Below are 13605 nucleotides of genomic sequence, written 5' to 3'. Positions count from 1 at the left end.
CAAATCATTCTAAGGTTTTAAGATTCTGTGACTGTTCCCGATAACATCCACCTCTGAGGTGGCAGTGGTGATGCCAAGGTGATATATACTTATACTGAAGGACATGCCAAAGAGTGGCACTGGACTCAGATGCTATAGGAATATTTTCTATTACAAACTGTTCAAATATTCTGCTCTGGATGTTTCCAAAAAAAAATAAAAAAAAATTCTTCACTGCATGCAGTGAAGAAAGACGTGCAGACATTTCAACTAGATGCTAGAGGTCTTAAAGCCCTCCCTTGTCTGCTCACCAGGGACCAGGTCAGGCAGCAGGCAGGATAGGTATTAGCAGTCAGTTAGGCCATCCTAGGTGTCATCTAACCACAAAACTGGAATAAGAAAGGATGGGATATGGTGCTGTTTCATGCTTTGAGTTGGAAGGGAGCTCCATACATCAGAAATGCAAAGGCTTAGGGAAAACCCTGTTTTCTTTGGATCTTAACTCATCAGGAGTATTCCATGCAGAAGAAAAAAAGAAAAGATCCTGCGATGGGAAGTTCTGTTGGGTTCACTTATTCCCCTCCCTTCCCTGTTCTGTGCTCATTCATTACTCTTCCATGGTCAGTGCATCCAAGTACCTCCAGGTGAAAATCTGCCTCTCTAGGTTTGGCACTCATTTTCCAAGTGAGTTTATTTAGCAGTCTTCTCGTAACCCTTGTCTTCTAAGCAAAATGCACGCCATCACATGAAGTGGGCTTGCAAAATAGTTTTCTCAAAATAATATATATCAAAGCCTCTCTGGAAAAATACTCATGCCTGTGCATGAGTATCTTACATGAAGATTTTACAGCAGCTTGTCCTGAGATGTTGTGCTTCTGTTCGATATGACCTTAAATATTTAATCAGGTCTTAAAACACAGAAGTCTATCCATTTACTTGAAGTTGGAGTGGGGGGATTTCCTCCCCTTCCTGTTAGTGTATAGTTTTCACTCTCAATTACACAGCAGCTTTACTTTTTGAAAGATCCTGGATTTTTTAAAAAAACACTTATTTTCAAGCAAAAAAAAAAAAAAAAGCCAAAATGTCAAACACAAAGTGTTTCTTCACATTATTTTAGATTCCTTGGTCACCTTCAAGAGCTAGCTAATGACAGCATGCTGCAGACAGCTGGCCTCCTAAATTACACCATTGACTTCCTGTCTGTTCATGTGGGTATCATTCTTGGACACAACCCCCAAAGTGAGTAATTTCTTACAATAAGAAAAAAGAGTGTGGCTTTGTGAGACAGAGGAACTTTAAGTCCCTTTAAGAAGAGAGCAGTTAATCTCAGTAATCTGTTCACAGGTGAAAGCTATCACTGCAAGGAAAAAGTCTTTTCTAGAGTTCGTGTCTTTTTTTTTTTCCCTCCCTCCCCAAGTTGCAAATAGAGTTTTGGAGTTTTTTTCCAGGGAACAAGGTCTTGTCCATGTAGTCATAAGCCTACTCATACCAGTGGTGGTTTGGGAGGGTTTAACACAGTCTGTACTGTGTGCTGGCTGTAGCTGTCCCCATGTGTGGTTTAGTGAAGTTCTATCAAAGGCCAGCACTGCAAATGTCAATGGGGTTGTAATATTTTGGCTGCTTCTGTCACAGGCTGTGACACCTTTGACTTCAAAGGCGGACTTTGAGTGCCCTACAGGTAATGGAGAGCAAATGATTCTTTGTGAGTAAACATGATCAAAATAAAATCCCTGGGACATAAGATGAGGACATGATCAGTAGGGAAGTGCCAGTCCCTCTGCTGAATTTCCTTGCTGTGTTGATGTCCCCAGAGGCAGACTAATGATGTCTACATATATGATAAAGGTTTCCCAAAGTACTAAATTTTATATCTAGCCATTATTGGGTTTGATGATGTTGAAAGCCCAGGTCATTCTTGAAATTGCTCTTTTCACTGGCTCCCTGTGGAGGAATCTGCTCTGTGTGGTATGTGGTGGTCCTTCCTCCCTTCCCACATTTCCAGGCCTGGCCCCAGGCTCTCCACCCCAGGAGTGTCACCCTTGTCTACAGCAGACCAACAACCATGAGATGGCATTTTGGGTGGATGGTTTTTGGGTTCTGTAGGCACTGGAGGAATTGTATCCCTGTGCACTTCAATTTGTTGGGCACACTTGGCTCCTTCATCCTCTCCTGCTCCTGCAGGGACAAGCTGCTGTCCGGTGATTGCTGGTGCTGTCATGCTGATTACCTACATGGGGTCATGTTCCCTATGAACCTCTGAAATCATGTTCCCTATGACCCCTGTCCCTTTTCCTACATCTTAAAATGTAGGTGAGCATCTGGAGTAAGTTTAGAGGTTTCTCATCTAGTTTTTTCTGCGCTTCTTTTTTTTTGTCTGAAAATTGTGCAGCAGTAATAAATCTGAGATCACAGAAGGAGTTCACTGCTGAAAAGAATTAATCTTCATATGGTTTAAACCTTCATGAACCTGTTTCTATAGGTCTCCTCATTGATATTTGAGGATTTTTAAGGATATATCACCAATTTTTTCTACTGTGAGGATGGAAAACAAAAAGAAACAAAACCCAACTGTGTGATCATTCAGAAAATAAATGATGTTCATTTCAGAAATAGTATTAATATTCCTGGAATGATTGTAAATAGCTTGAAATAAACTAGTATACACAACAGAAATTTATAATTGTATCTTCTGTTTTATTTAGATTTATAGAATATTAACTGTAAAAAGTCCAATTACAGCAAGAACCGTGGAAAAATATTTTTCATTAGGAAACAATGTACTGGAAATTTATTCTCACTGAGCATTGTGAACATGTTGACCACTCAGTGTAAAACAAAGCAAATACTCAGTTTCTGAAAGGTTGTTTTCTCTCTCTGAGACTTCCTGAATGTTGCTGTAATTGGATTTTTGGATTGGTTTCTGTGGTCTGCAGCTATGCACAGCAGAAGAAATTGCAGGCATCTTCCAAGCTGAGAGAATATTTTTAGATGTTTTGTGGGCTGTGTATCAATTATTTTATAACATAGAGTTAGCAAAGAATGTATGAAATATATTTAGTGCCTTTGGAGAATATTTTAGGAGCACTGATTTTGACACATGGAATATAATTTACAGAGATGTAAGTTACATCATTATAAAATTATATATTGAGTAAATACCAAAACAAAAAAATTAGCCAACAAAAAAACCTGTGAACAAAATTGCCCTCAGTTATCCACCCTTGAAAAGAGTGGAAGCTTTCACTAAACATCCTGTGCTTTCCTGTCAAAGAAAGCTTTTGGAGGATTACACAACCTGTGATTTCTCTATAAATTATTGTTGTATCAGTGGCTATGTTAATGTCAGTTGCATTGCTAGCTGACTGTTCCTCTAGCCTTAAAATATCTTTCAGACATGTACCAATTTCCTTGGCTCGCCCTGTCTCTTGGCTTCCAAAAAAAGAAGGTAGGAGAAGGACCCTGATGAGGTTTTTTTCACAATTTTTTTTCCTTACAGAAAAAGGTGAGATGTTTTGGAAATACAAGGTTCTACAATTCATTTTGGTTAAAAGAAAAAAGAACCAAAATGGAATTAGTATATGATTCTTAATATGAATTACTGAGGCATTAAACCCAGGTGTTGATTTCCTAAATGTCATTGCAGTCAGTGGGTAGAGAGGAGGGAATTGCCAGTTTTCCTTCTGTTTTACTGGTGACTGGGTACATTGGTTGCATAAGGGTAGCTATAGCTTTATGCTGGCAGCATTAAAAAAAATAAATTAAACATTCTTCCTACTCACAAAGAATAGCTGGGCAAACTGAGAATGGAAAAACCATCCCCAAATTATACCAGCCTTGACAGAGGTGCCAGCATGAGAAGCACTGAAGGAGAGCATTGTGAGGACTTTGAGCTGTGTGAGCTCTGTGAGGACAGAGAATGCAGCTGCATATCTCAAAACACTGTTAAAGAAAGAAGTTCCCAAAGTATAAGCCACTAGAAGAGGAACTTGAGACAAGCACAGATTGCAAAACAGGAAGGCTTGAATTCCAGGTCTAATAGAGGTGAAGATTTGGAATTAGTGCACTGGACAAAATTTTACTGTACAGACTGTGGGAACTTAAAATGAGACCAATCAGGACAAAAATTCATATGGCAACAAACCATGAGAAAGGAAGGAACTGGTTACACAGATGCCAGCCCAAGCTGTGGGAATGGCTTTTTCACCCTGTGGATACCTGGGACTTGGCTGTATAAAAGCGGTTCCTGCAGAAGAACCACTCCAGGACCCCCACCACCGAAGACTAAGGGTAAAGTGGGATGCTTTGGGAATCCACGGGTAGTGATATCTTTCTACCTACTCACGCTCTCTCTCACTCTCCTTCTGTGCCCCTACTTCTCTCCTGTTTGTTTCTGTGTCTCTACTTCACATTTACTGTTATAAAAAAGTCTGAATTATGACTTCTGTATGTGGTCTTGCTTGCAACTTAATACAGCCAGAGGCATCTCTTATATCGTCATAAACCCAACAAAATATCCAGGAGGTGGTTTCCACAAAGATCTCTCCTGCACGCTCAGTCCCATTCTATTCAGTGGCATTCAGTATTAAATTTGGACACATTATGGGCAGCAGAAGCCAAGCTGTGGACCCAATAGAATTCCCTGAATATGGGTTCTTATATGGAGGTAAATCAGCCATGTTGTTTTTTTCTCAAAAATAGAAAATAAATATAACTTTGAGTTTATTATAATTATTTAATCTTGAAATCAGTCTGAAAAAGTCATTAAGTTGATGTTTTTCCTCTTTTAAATAAATATGAAGGCCAGTGAGCTTCCCAGGGAGGAGACATTCTTTGCCCACCACCTTTTGTGTGACTCACCAGGAGGCCATGCTGATATAGCCAGAAGGATTTCCTGTCTTTCTGAAGCTTGGTCAACCTTTTTTTTTGACAATAGGTGTAGTGGGGAGGCTCAGTGGTATTGTAAAGCATCATTTCTACCTGTAGAAACAAATTTACACCTGTGCTTGCAGATTTAGTGCCTGACTGTGCAGGTGCCTATTTGCAGAGACTATTGACCCTTTCACTGCCCCTATGCAAACACTGGGCAAAAACTAATTTTTTCAGTCTTGACTCAGACAATTAAGGTCTAGTAAAAAGGAACATCTCTGAACTGAAAATTTTCCACCCAGATCTCAGGAGGTTTCTAGACTTTTAAGATTTCTGCTTTCAAAATGAGCCATAACGTTTCACCTGCTAAAACAAAACAAAACAAATGCTCATAAAAATGTAGCTGTTCTGTCACACCTCACAAAAAGGTATCTGTCAAACCTCAGTGAGTTTCCAGAACGTTATTTCTTCCAACCAGAGCAACTGACCCGTCCCTTTTGATAACCATTGGAGAAGCTGAAAATATCTACTAAAAAGTGACTTCCTTATCCTAAAATGTTGCATCTCCCCTATTAAAACCACAGCTAAAAGCAGCCAGGTCTGCCCTCAAGGAAGAACTTGGTTAAACTTTGCCAGACTCTCCAGCACAGTCCTGTGTTCTGCGCTGAACCTACAGGGACCTCTCTATGGCTAGGAACTGTTTGGAGATTGGGCTCTATAAATCCTGAGGCAAAAGCTAAACTGAGAAATGTTTTGCAAGAATATATTTAGTTCTGTGAGGACTCAGACACCATAATAAGATCATACTATAGAGGTCACATACAAATCACAAAGAGCAGTCTGGTCTTCTCCTTGTCCTCCTGTATAAAAAAAATAATAATTATATCTTCTGCTTGCTTATCACAAGGCATATATCTCTGATTAATCTAATGAAGCTGCATAACATTTCTCACTGCCTCTGTACAGGGACACTTTTCAATGGAAATTGTGTAATTTGGTGGATTCTTCCATAATCTGTGCCGATTATCACAAACAGCAGCCAGAGGCTTGCCCTTTTTAAAAAAACTTTTAATATTTATTTAATCATAATAAATTCAAATTACTTATTTACCCATGAAACTGACAGCATGTTAAATTGTGAGACACATTTCCTTGTATTTTAGCATAGAGAAGTATTAATGCATACTTTGTTTTCCAGTGGCCTAGAAATAACTGCTAAAGGATCAGTGGCAAGGGAATAAAAATGCAGGGCAATTACTGTAGATTCCTGCTTACTATTACCTCACTTGGCACGCAGATTCAGCTGTTGCTGTGCAGAGGACATAGCAGAAATACACACAAGCATCAGATGAATTTGCCTAAAAGTAGATCATGCAATCAAGGAGGAGTGTATTTTGAGAAACCTGAAAAAAGTATGCATAAAGCCCAGCTTTAGGCAAAAACATTTGCTCACATCTGTGCCAGTCTAGCAGGACAGTTGACCTGACCTCAGAGACAGTAAAATTTGCATTTAAATGCTTAAATACTAGTTCTTGAAGGATTTAATTGTTCATATTTTGTCTTCACACTCCTCGAGGATGCTCCAGTGAAGAAAAAGAGGAGTGAGGAGCCTGGCCTGCAGGATTTAACCAGACAAGAGATAAGCAGCTGCTAGAAAGAGCATTAGCACAGACTAATTAGAAGCTTGCAGAGAGGACAAAGCTCTCTGTGGAGAATTTACAGCTTCTTTGAGTGCCTAAAGGGGGCTCCAGGAGAACAATTATTGTCGTTCAGGTGGTGAGACACTGGTACAGATTGTCCAGAGAAACTGTGGTTGCCCCATCCCTGGAAGTGTTCAGGGCCAGTCTGGATGGGGCTTTAAGCAACCTGATGAAGTGGAAGATGTCCCTATCCATGGAAGAAGGTTGGAATTAGATAACCTTTCAGGTTAATTTCCAAACCAAACCATTTAATTATTCTATATGCATCTCTCCTACAAACCTGACTTTTTGCACAGATTATTTTGAAATAGATTTAGTAATCTACACTTAGATCTTTCCATTAATCTGCTTCTAGTGGAATATCACACAGGCAACAGTTATAGGGACACTTGTCTCCAAAACAGATTGGTAAGTTGGATTTTCCTTCCTTGGAAAAGTTATCACTAATTATTTCTGCTGAATTCTCAGCTAACCTGGCATTATTTCTGTATGTGGCATCAGCTTTTCTTCTTTACAGAAGAATCATATCTGGGCCTTGCTATGAGGCCAAGAACTGAGAAATTTGGACCACACTTTCCTCTTCTTTCTACATTCATGTTTTTTAGGACTTAACTGAGTAGCTAGAAAGGTGAGAGAATGTGAACTTACTAGTTAGCTGCAGGAAAAGTGTCTCTATCAAACCTCCCAGATTCACTCCAGTTTAAGAACAAATGTTTGAGAAGAAAATTAAAATAAATGTAGGAATTCAGGAACTTAGAGGATTTGTCCCCTTCTGGATTACTTCATCAACATATTTTCTTTTGATGGAAACTTAAAATGGTGAAAATTTAATGTTGACCTTAACTGAAAATTCAGGGTTTAGGAGATGATCCAGTGTTTGGTCTTCTTTCTGTGTTTACCAGTCAAACTGAAGACTTGTCCTCTTTCTGCCTCTGGTGTGATTTTGGTACACATTTTCATCAACATCATATTGCAGATGTTGGTGGAAATGTATAGACTTTGGTAGGCTTTAAAATCCATCTTCAGAAGAAGCATTTCTGAACACGAAAGCTTTAACACAAAGGCAAATTTGGGACTGGGAGCAAGCAGGAAATAACAAGAGATTTGTCATGCACTGAGTGTATGATGGTTTATTTAGCTGTTCAGTGTTGTGGTAGGATTCATTGGCATTGAGTTAGATAAATCACAGATAAAATGACAAGTATGCAACAATGCTGAAAAAGATAAATATCATTTATTATCATGAAGATCTATGTGCTAGTTAATTCCACCAAGATTCACTTATCAGGATGCTAGATGCAATCACTGTCATAGAAGACTTAGTTGGGACATGACAATATCTCCTGTTGAGACAGAACGGGTACAGCTGTCTTGTCAGCGCTTTCTTGGGGCTGCATATGGAACAATTTTTCTATCAATTCCATGTTACACATTAGCTATGCTGAATTAAAATACTGTTACAACGTTAAATGTATTGAAATATTGAGAAGGGAGCACTGCTGCTGCCTTGTTTATTATTTTGGTCATTAAGAGATAAGAACCAATAGCTGACATTAAACAGTATATCTGTGTGAAGAGATAGATTTATTTGCCAGCACATAAATCTAACATTCAAATTCTTTCTGAAGAAAAGAAGTAGTAGCAGCATCAACAGAGACCTCAGGGTGAGGAGCTCCTCCAAGTGTGGTAAGCAGCTGGATTACACGGTTCTACTTCAAGCAGTGTTGGCTGCTAGGACATCTTCCCTGTAAATTGCATGGTTCCAGGTGTGACATCAGGTAAGGTGACAGCAGTGGTGCTGTCCCTATGCTCAGCTGTGCTTCCCCAGCTTGTGGTGCCACAGGGTGAGACCTCTCAGTGCACAGAACACTCCACAGCTGGGCACAGGAGCTCAGACACATCTTGGAGCAGATTTCCCAGCCAGCACAGCTGCTCCAGTCTGCCCACGGCCAGCACAGACTCTGCGGCATCTGCTGCTGTGCTGGTTGTGCTCTGCACAGCTCTTGTAGCTCTCTTATCTCAAGCCAGGGAATTAAATTTAGCAACAAGGTGGACAAGCATTTCCCTTTCTTCAGCAGGCCCAATATTGAGAGTTCTGGGCCATTTCTTCCCTGCTGCTTTCAATGGCACAATGATTGTAGTGTATCCTTTGCAGCTCTGTCCTCATTATTCACCATATCCCGAATATGGCCAGCTCAGGCAGGTTCATTTCAGGTCTGGACCAAATATTGCACCACCTGTTGAAAGCACAGCCTGCTTCTTGGCTCCTGCTCTGGAAATTACAGGATAAGAGGCACTTTCCAAAAATGTCAGTACAAATGAGCAGACCATGTGTTGCATGTTGCTTGTCATGTACTGCATGCATGCCTGGGAGCTTTACTTGTGTGGCTTTGGAAGCAAACATAATTAAAAAAACCAGTTGAAAACGGTGAGGTTACTGCTTCCCTGACTGAAAGATGGAAAAAGCCAGTTCCACCATTGCCAAAACCATCTGGATTTATTGGCAAAATATAAAGAAAACAGTAAAGACTTTTCTCTGTGGTTGCCACCAGAAAGATGTGCAATAAAACGAAAAGGTTGCATTGTTCTAACATGACTTGGTTTGGAAGTAGTTCATCTGGTAAGAACTTCTCTTAACACAAGACAGCAGCTACTAACAGTAGAGCCTTCATCTGAGAAACTACGGCATGGAAATTAAAATTGCACATGACACAGATCTACATTGATAAGACAGAGAGAAGGTGGAAACACAAAGAAATTTGTAAATAGTCTGATGTTTCTGAGCCAATTTACCATTTTTAGGGATCTCACTACTATCTCCTATGTAGAACAAGATGCTGTGAGAAAAAGGGGAATAAGTGAAACAAGCAGACAGAAAAAGAATAAAAGAACTTGTCGGACTACTATGTGCACAATTAAGAGCTCTGATACCATGGATATGATAGACATGAAGGAAATCACCAAAAGTGTAATTTTGTAAAAATCAAAAGCTTGCTTTATGTGGGAAATACCAAAATGACCTACTTCACTTGTTAAAAGAAACAAACAAACAAAAAAATCACATCCTTTTCCAAGGGTTTGAAATACCAGTAAAGGAAGAAGAGCTTACAGGTACTGAGGAATTGTGTCCAGGAAGAATGCGCTCTATCATCTTAAGAACTTTTATGAAACTCAATTGTATATGAACTGAATGAAGGGTTAAAAACACATCATGGAATATCTTGAGGTTTTTCTAAGCAATGAAAAACAAAAAAGAAGAATACATTTTTTGTAGTGAGGTTAATGATTTGGCTTCATGACCATATGTGCTTTACAAGAGTGGGAGTGCCTCCAATTGGAGGAGAGGTTAAAGATGTCCAGGAGAATAGAAAAAAATTCAGTGATATGGAAATCACTGCTGAAAAATCATCTAATGAATTATAGCAAAATTTCCTTTTGCTGGTGTTAGAAATGAAGAGGGAATAGTTCTCACTACCTACTGGAGGGCATTTTTTAAGAAATGGATGCCAAATATCCTTCACTGCTTGGTGTATCATCAAAATTATGATTTGTGTCCCTGAGGGAAAAGAGCTTACATTCCTTAAATTTGTTTTCAAGATGGGCTTTGTCAAGCATCTTGCTGCTGAGGTGGGTACCAAAAAAAACCAGCCCATCCTATTTCTGTGTTTAGCAGCTCTGGCTGCTCTAAAGCTTTTTACTGCCTCCCACCCACCCCACTGCAGTCATACACTTGGGTGCCAGGCTTGTTTATCTGGATTATTGCCACTGACCCCATCTTCAAGGCTGGTAGAGGTGGACAATGCAAATATGGTGATTAGAAGAGTTTCCCAAAGCAGAGCAGTCAGCTTTTACATAGGCTTTCTCAGACAGTTTTCATGGCTGGCTCAGGGTGCATGAAATTTGGTGGTGCCCAGAGCTCTCTGTCACTGTGTTGACTCTGGAAGCACTGTGCTTGTATTTAATTTAATTAAAATTAGACAAGCATCTGTGGATCCAATCCATCAATTCTGTGGCTATGGCAGAATAAATGTGGATCATGATTATCCACTGGTTTACCATGTTAGTAGAGTTCTGGAATGATGATCTCTGGCTCTGTTGGACCCCTGCAACAGGGGCCAAAGACCAAATCCACGTCCTTCTGCACATCTGTCCTGTGTGATGCCTCACTGCATTTTAGTCATAGCTAGCATGCCATCTTCTTCCCATCTTGTCCCCACCCTTATCCTATCCTTATGTTGTCCTTCCCTCTCCTCACTCTTGTCTTCCACTGGGCTACTGCCTCCACATTCTCTGTTTCGCCTAAATTTTTTCTCTCCTCTTGGACAACTATCCTCTCCAGAGTACATTTATTTCACATGCACCAAGGGGTAAAGATAGATGCACAAGTTGTGCCTGATCCTCTTTCTTTTCCCTTTCTGGTCCCAGCTAAGCAAGGCAGATTACCCAGTGTTCTTTATATTGTATGGGTTTTGTCAGGAAGCTGATAGAAAAGCCACAAGGTTGGATATTTTTGCAAATAAAATAGTTTCTGGTTTTAGCCTTTCAAATATATCTGCACTGGTGGTCAGAAAACAACCAAAAAGTCATAATTCTTCCCAATTATGTCTGCAAAGCATCTTATTGTCTGATATCAACAACCTTCAATGTTTTTACTTTTTTTTTTATGTATTTTTAATTAACATTTACCAGCTAAAAGTAATTGAATGTGCAAAACTATGGGTTTATATATTGTTTTCATTTCATCCTTTGAAATATTTTTAATTATAAGAACATAATGTTATATCTACCTAAATGAAGACCCTGCAATCAGCAGCCATTGTTTTAAGTATTTTTTGTAGTGAGAAATAACAACATCAATAGGAAAGCAGCTGTCTGTTCATCCCATCACTCTGAGAGTAGCTGTGCTTTTTTTTTATTATTTTGTTTTTAGTGTTTTTGTTTAAAGAAACCTGTCTGAAATGGAATTAAGAAAAGATCTCAAGGACATGGTAGTAAAGTTAAAGCCCTGCCCCATGGCCAGTACATTTCATGCTGCATGGTCTTTTTTGAAGGCTCTGGATGATGACTCAGAACATATTTGCTAAATATCTATCTACGAGAGGCTTCCCATTGATCCCTGTGCCAGTCACTAAGGGTAAATGTTATTAAATGTGGAAGAATTCAAAATCACTTCAATTATCTAAAAAACTTTATCACTTGTCTCTCTCTGTGATTCTTTTCCATGTTTTCTCCTATCTTTTCCCTTGTGCATTTAAGGCTTGTCATGACAGGCACTGTCTCTTACTATATGTTTGTAGAATATGAAGGAAAATAGGAAAGTGCCTAGGCGGAACACATGACATATTGCTAAACAAGAAATAATGAATGAGTTTCAGTAATTATAGAAGATGGCAGAGTGTACCCAATTTTCATATATTATCTGAAGAACTCTATTTGTTGTTGAAAACATACCTCTAATTTTTAAGGTATTTTTTTGATATTTCACTTCCCAATACAATTTGGCTTGAAATCTTCCTGTGGCGTTTCATTTTGCCTATTTATTGAGCTCAGGCTGATATTTCCACCATTCTATTTGTCTTTTATCAGGGCTGTATTTATTCTCTCCCTTGCATTCTTACTGTAATTGCACATGAAGTCCTTGGGAAAGTTGTGTTTTTCTTTTCCATGGATGAAATATGGACTGAATTTATGATGGCAGGGTGATTTCTCTTGACCTGTTGTTTGGGTCTGCAGGAGCAAGAACAAAGCCTGTAATAGACCTTGGGAGATTGTAACCCTAAGGCCAAAGTCACATAACGTGTGGTGTCAATGCTTCCTTCCCCTTTCTCTATCAAAAATGCAAGGGACTGACCAGGTGGGTCAGCTGGGCACAAGTGTAAGGCTAACTGTCTTCTTGGGTCCTTCAGCTGGAGTACAACCTGAAAATCAAGGGTGTGAATATCTCACTCAGCTTGGCATTTCTTAGGCTGAACCTTGAAAAGCTGTCTTGGTCCCTTTGGTCTGAGAAGGTAAGACCAGCAGACCCAGCAAAAACCACTTTGATGATGAAAGCATTGGAGAAGTTGATGTATGAAGATACACACGGGGAAGTGGATTTGTTCACTCTGAAGAAATCGTGGCTTGGGGAGTTCTAATTGCAGCCTTCCAAGATCTCAAAGGTGCTGATGGAGAGTGAGTTATCCACTTCACAAGGATGCATGGTGCCAAGACATGATGCAGCAGGCATACGTTTCCTGAAGAAGAATTCTGCCTGGATATGAAAAATATTCCTCACAGTGAGAATATTCAAACACTGGATATTTTACCCAGCAGATTGCTGGAAGATCATCTGAGAGATACGTTGACTTGATGTGGCCCTGCTTTCAGTGCAAGATTCAATCTTAAGAACTTCAGAGATTTTTGCAACCTGAAGTTTTCTATGCTTCTGTGATTCAATGTTTCCTTTATTCTTCACATTGTAAATACATTCATACCTTGACTTCATGCCTAAGTGAAGCTGTGATTTTTCCAATAGAAAGGCATTTAAGGCATATTTCTATATAATGCACTTTCCTTGAAAGAAATATTGAATTAATATTTTTGCTTTTCCAGGAGGATAAATGTGATAGCACGTACCAATTTCTTGAGGAAGGAATAAAGCTAAACAGCCAATAGGCTGTTCTGAATCTTTTGTATTACCTCCATGATTCAACCCCTAGAGAAAGAAGTGCATGTTCAGCCTGGTCTGTGTCCCTTTACCTTTGAGGTAAACTCTCTAAGACAGTACAGTCTGAGCACATTACTCTGCTTTGTGTCAGATATCACTACGGCAATGGAAAAATATGTCAAGACTGAATGTCATACCTTTGGGTAGCCTCATGTGTTTCTGACATGAAATCCATTATATCAGCCTGAAAAATGAATACTTCTTCAAAGCCTTCTGAAGTACCTAGTTTGTCCTAACATAGGCATATTCCAGGTATTTGGGTTATAGCACACCAATATCATAAGCCATGACTAATAAATTCTTTACACTGAGAAAATCTTTGCTAAGTACAGGCCTGCATAGCAGAGTGTTCCT

Source organism: Parus major, chromosome Z (assembly GCF_001522545.3).
Source record: "Parus major isolate Abel chromosome Z, Parus_major1.1, whole genome shotgun sequence".
NCBI lineage: Eukaryota > Metazoa > Chordata > Aves > Passeriformes > Paridae > Parus > Parus major.
Note: the sequence above shows the minus strand (reverse complement) of the source record.